Raw genomic sequence first — 6,011 nt, 5'->3', positions numbered from 1 at the left:
ACAGCAGGACCTTGCCCCAACTTGCCTCTTGGCAGAAAATATGATATATGAAGAGCTTGAGTAAATACTGGGTTGGATTCAAAGTACTACGAGCGGGAATTCTGCTCTTGCGGACCAGGGGAACACTCCCTTCTCCCGCTTAGCATTGGGATGGTTGAAGGAGGGCGGGGGGGGGTCAGCAAAAATGGATTTCCTTCTCCTCTACATAGAAATTCAACACCTAAATATCCAAATTGATCAAAATTGCAAAGTGGCTAAGTGCTTATATAAATACTCCTAAAATCCATATACAATCTAACAACGTTACTATAAACATTAATACCCGTACACAATCACATAGTGACGCAAATACCTGTTCTCTACCCAAGGGGCAATGGCCATGTATACAATTAATGATATATGTAAAGTCCAAAACAATGAAGTTAACAGTCTTCTTCTATTTCTTTTCTGGTGCATCATAAACAATCTCTTCAGTTGGAAGACCGTCAAACAAAAGCAAGTCACTATTCATTGGTTTCCATAAGATATGAGAATAATAATGCTATTGTTTTCCTTTTCAGGTTGGACCATGCTTGAAGGGGGCAAGTGCCTCCACTAGAGATGGGCACAAACAGAAAACCCCCCAAACATGATGTTCATGGTTCGTTGCCATCCACGAACAGGAACTCACGAATAACCATGAACATGGCCCTGTTCACGAACATGTTTGTGATTGGCCGTTCGTGGGGGCCAGCAGGCTCTCCTCCAGCCATCATCCAAGTTTGGTCAAGATCCCTACTGCACCACTCCCAGAAACCTGACCTGAGCAGGCACCAGGAAAGGTACCAATAATAAATAATAGCTTGGCCCCAGAGCCTGGCAGCAGCCCTGGAACTTGAAGGGGTAGATCCCTACTGCACCACTCCCAGAAACCTGACCTGAGCAGGCACCAGGAAAGCTACCAATAATAATTAATAGCTTGGCCCCAGAGCCTGGCAGCAGCCCTGGAACTTGAAGGGGTAGATCCCTACTGCACCACTCCCAGAAACCTGACCTGAGCAGGCACCAGGAAAGGTACCAATAATAAATAATAGCTTGGCCCCAGAGCCTGGCAGCAGCCTTGGAACTTGAAGGGGTAGATCCCTACCGCACCACTCCCAGAAACCTTACCTGAGCAGGCAGCAGGAAAGGTACCAATAGTAAATAATAGCTTGGACCAGAGCCTGGCAGCAGCCCTGGAACCTGAAGGGATAGATCCATATCCCACCACACACAAAGAAAATTCAAGCTCCAATGCACTCTGTCTCTCTATCAAAATCCCAACAGCAGCTGTCTGTGCCTTTCCACTGTCTGCAAAGACTAGCCAGAGCTGGGAGCCCCCCCCCCCAATGGTCTTTGCTTTCTTGTAACAAATGTGGAGCTCCACACTTGAAAGGAAGACCTGCCTATCAAGCTAAATTGGTCTTAGATTGGGGTTTCCAGGGCAACAGCAGTTCAGAGTTCAGACAATCCCTGCCTAAGTTGCCAAGGGAATTGATTGCAGGTGCCAGACTGTCTGGCTTGACGAACAGCAACAAATCAGGCTTGCAACGACCTCCTGTTCATTTAGAATGGGGCCTCACGTACAGCTTGTTCGCGAACAGCAGATTGGGCTGTTTGTGGCTTTTTTTGGTTCGCATTGCTGTTCGTGCCCATCTCTAGTCTCCACCACATTTATAACTCCATATTTGGATATTTAGGTGTTGAGTTTCTTTGAGGGGGGTTTGTTAACCCTAGTTCTCCGTGTGTGCCTTGTCCACTCGTTTCTGCTCATTGTTACTGGAAAAGCCTCTCACCCTTTTGTATTTCCTTCTCCTCTGCCAACAGAATTGCAGTTCCAGTGTTATAAATAGTGTTATGCTAGAGGAAGGGAGAGGACCTTTGGGTCCAATCTGTAACGAGCAGCCTCACACTTTTTAGTGCATAGAATTTTTTTACTATGTCTGTTTGTTTTCTTTACCAGACCCCAGATATTCTCCCCTTTTTTGAACATTCAGCATGTAGAACACACAAGATTCAGGATAGTCCCAACAAGCTCTTTTTTGTTTCTACATGTGAGTGGTTTGGTCAAGGCAACATGTACTCTTTTTTCTCCCAACAATTTAATTAGCCAGTTATTCTGTTGTCCATTTGCCCCATGTGATGCTTAATTTTCATTTTCCAGAAGCTAAAAATATAAGCAGCAGTACCCCCCCCCTCACAGACACACACCTTTTGGAGTCATTTACATGTAAGTTGTGATTCAGTTCTGTTAAGACACACAAAACTTGCTTCTGTTTGTCATATTGGACATTATGAATGGAATTCAGCATTACAGTCCATTAAAATGAGTTCATGTATAATGTTTTCTGGGGAAACAAAGGTGCACACATTTACACTTTCCTTATACAATAGGAAATGCTCACAAAGCAGCAATTATTTGGTATACCTTTTGGCTCAAAGGAGCATTTGCACTGAGTTCAGAGCATCAAGGTGAGAAGGCTGCCTTTACTAGAACTGGAATTCATTTTATGCTTATGTTATACAGACCCTAAATGGGCCTGAGCAGGTATGTGCTGCATTTACCCCAACTATCTGAAGTTGTCTTATACCCAGTCAGACCTTTGATCTGTCTACTCTGGTCTTGGGCAGAGCTTGCCTAGGTCTGCTACCTGCATTCCTTTCAGCTGGAGATGCTAGCACCTGAAGCTCAGACATCTTTTTGCCAGCTGCAGAGCTCAAGACTCCATATTCTTACCATTCCTGCTACAGTGCACCTGGAGTAATAGACCATACGTCACCTCATCTTATTCGGTGGACAACATTCAGAGACATCTGGATTACACCTATCCTGAGTAAATACCAGTTGCTTGTTGAATTTTGTATTTCTTTTTTAGTGGCAGAAACCAATCTGGAAATAATGGGTTCTGTCACCAAATTTCTAGCACTTGTTCCTTTAAGCTGTTACAGAGGTGGATTTTAACTTGTCAAGTTTTATTTTAAGGTTTATCATTCTGTATGTATTTTTTGTACTGTTTTGCTCAAGACTTAATCAGAGGAACATCACCAGACGTGTGCAAAGCATGTGCTCTCTCACTTTGTACTGCCCCTTTCCAGGCTGTTTTTTTCCAAGAACATCTGCCATATCTGTAAAGTGGAACAAATATTTCAATAGAGTTATGAAGTCTGTATTTTAGACACAAGGCAATGCTTTTGAGAAACTTAGCTACTTTATGCACACCTGAACAGGAAGCTGTGTCTACCCGTGGCTCCTACAGCAAGGACAGTTTTGTCTGATCTTCTCTACCCTTTTAATGCACAGAGACAGGTAAAAGCTGCATAAGAAGACTGTCCTTGGGTTGTTGTTTTTTGCGTTATTTTAGTAGCCACTAAACTTTGGAAGTAAAGCCACAGCACAAATGAACATAAGATAAATCTGATGTTTTGTAACAAACACATGCTCAAGTTCAGCTGAAGAGAATACAGTCCCACTTTTTCTACAAATCCGTAAGACCTGTCCAGGGCCACTGGGTTAATTGGGATACACAAAGGGCTGCCCCTGGGTAGTGTCTACAGAGCAATATGGCGGCCAAGAACACGGTGGCTGGCCATTCCTAGCTCAGGGCGCCATACTTTCCTCTGTCCCACTAGGCATTTTACAATATATGTACAAGTCATCTGCCGATTAAACAGCACAATTCTAAAATAAGTCAGATGGCTAGAAGTTTCACTACTGGAACTAAAACTTTATTTCCATGTTCATTACATTTATCTTTGATGCCAGGTACATTATGACTACTTCAACACAGGATTTAGGCGAATACTGAACTCCAGTAGATAGATTAAGGAATGTAAAACTAGAGGAAAATTCTATTTAAGGTTTGGATTTTGGCAAACAATAAATACATCTCAAATCTTCCAAGGCAATCTTTGCTATAAAAAGATTTTATATCAATTTCATAACCATTTCTCTGAGGAAAAAATAGTCATAATTTGTTAAATACAAGTTACAAATAAATATTTAGAATGTCAACACTGGAAGATTCGCAATTGTGATTTTTAAATAAATGTATTTAACTGTTCTGATTAGGAACTAAAGCTATCAGTTCCTACAGCTGTCCGAAGCAAAACCAAGCATGCTCTTTGCTTCTGTATGGAAGATTTAGGACATTTAAGCTTCAAGCTTTGTAATAAGTTGCATCCAACACCAATCTGATTGAGATGTCAACTGTCTAACACTAAAAACCTTAGTGGCAAGAGTGCAGGACTCATCAGCACCCAGTGACTTGAATGCCAAGATTTTCTTCATTTAACAAATCTAAACTGAGAAAATGCAGAGCGTCTAAGTATGAAACAATCCAGAAACTAAACATTCACTCAGGAAATTCTAAGTACGTAACAGTGTCTTTCTACAGCCTTCAAGTACAAAAATATTAATCATGCAGGAGTTTCACCACTTTTTGGTACCATCGTATCACGTGTTCCCTAGTGGGAACTAATTGGGTTGGATTATCTAGAAACTTCCATCTAAACTTTTTTCATCTCTCCCTTCACAGCAGTCCAAAACAGGCCCCGTGTTGCTTCAGAGGGATAGGGGACCCCCCCCCCCCCCCGGAGCAGCTAGAAGGAAGAACTGAAGGGCTGCTGCAGGAAGAGGAATCCATACATATCCCCCCCCCCCACCAATGCCTGCACCTTTTTGATGGGATCCAATCCCATTGTGTGGTGGAGTGAAAACTTTTGCTGACTTTTAATCCATTTTCTAAGAGACTCAATGCAAGCATCAGGGCTACTTCCGAGCATGAAAGCCAGGGCGTAAAGGACTATCATAACTAGTTTGTTGTTGTTTTTAGATTGGCATATCTCTTCTGTGTATAACCAAATACAGTAACAGCAAAAACCTGATTAAGCAAAAATAAATTCTTGAGACTGGGCATAAGTGATTTAACTATATATCTTACCATTTAAATAAATAGTAAGAATGTTAAAATATGGCTTTTCCCAACTTTTTAAAAGTTCTATTATCTTTTTCTGCATTTCGTGAGACTTTTTGTAAACCATATTCCATAGAATTGATGAAACCTACCCAAGTGCCCCCTCTGTAGCAACTAGAGATTTTATATCTCCAAGCTAATCCAAGGCCACCTCTATAAAGGTGGGCCAGTTCTAGAAATTGTCCTGAAACATGGCTGTATACCTGAGAACATGGTACAGTTTGTCAGGTCACATCACTGACCATTTTGTTCTTTAATAAGCAGTTCAGAGCATATGTAGAAAGTGAATCAAGTGCAGTCACAAAAAAAAAAAAAGAGTACCTTTCATTCCCTTTTGTTTTTAAAATAGTTAACCTCTGCATAGTGTTTCCCTATAGGGGATGTTATCAATGTAAAAGGAGTTTGGCTAGTATAATGTTTTATTAAAACTGTTTTAACAAAAAAAAATAGTTAAGATGTCTATACAATATAACATTCAGTGACAAAAAGGCAAAAAAACAATAATACAAAAAAGTAAAAAAGTGCACTATTCAGTTCAGTATTTGCTTTAGAGATGACTCACAACATGTGTGGAAAAATAAACCCCAAAGTGTGGTTACTTTTATGCGCCACTTCCATAACGGTGTTTTACATGTGCATGTGCTGAAGCAGAAGAGGAGATCCCTTAGAAAATCTGCAGTCCAATCGCATGCGCATTTGCTTGGAAGTTACTCCCACTGACCTCAATGGGACTTACTCCCAGGTAACCATGCAGAGGACTGCAGCTTCACTATTATTAACACACGGAGGTGCGCTTGGCAATCTCTGTTGTAGTAAAAAGTTCTTCCATGTTTGGCATTCTATTTACATCGCTCACCATCAAGCAAGGTATTTATAGAACTTCAACCGTTCTACTGAGCACACAGATGTAGTTGTTGACTGACATACATAAAACTATAACGAAGAGTGAGATCTGTACTACTGTGGGATCCCGAGGGAGCTATGAATCCTGATTAAGTGTTCAAATAGTACAGTTGTCAC

This window comes from Eublepharis macularius, chromosome 9, assembly GCF_028583425.1.
Source record: "Eublepharis macularius isolate TG4126 chromosome 9, MPM_Emac_v1.0, whole genome shotgun sequence".
Lineage (NCBI taxonomy): Eukaryota > Metazoa > Chordata > Lepidosauria > Squamata > Eublepharidae > Eublepharis > Eublepharis macularius.
The sequence above is the reverse complement of the archived record's forward strand: the minus strand, read 5'-3'. Positions refer to the sequence as shown.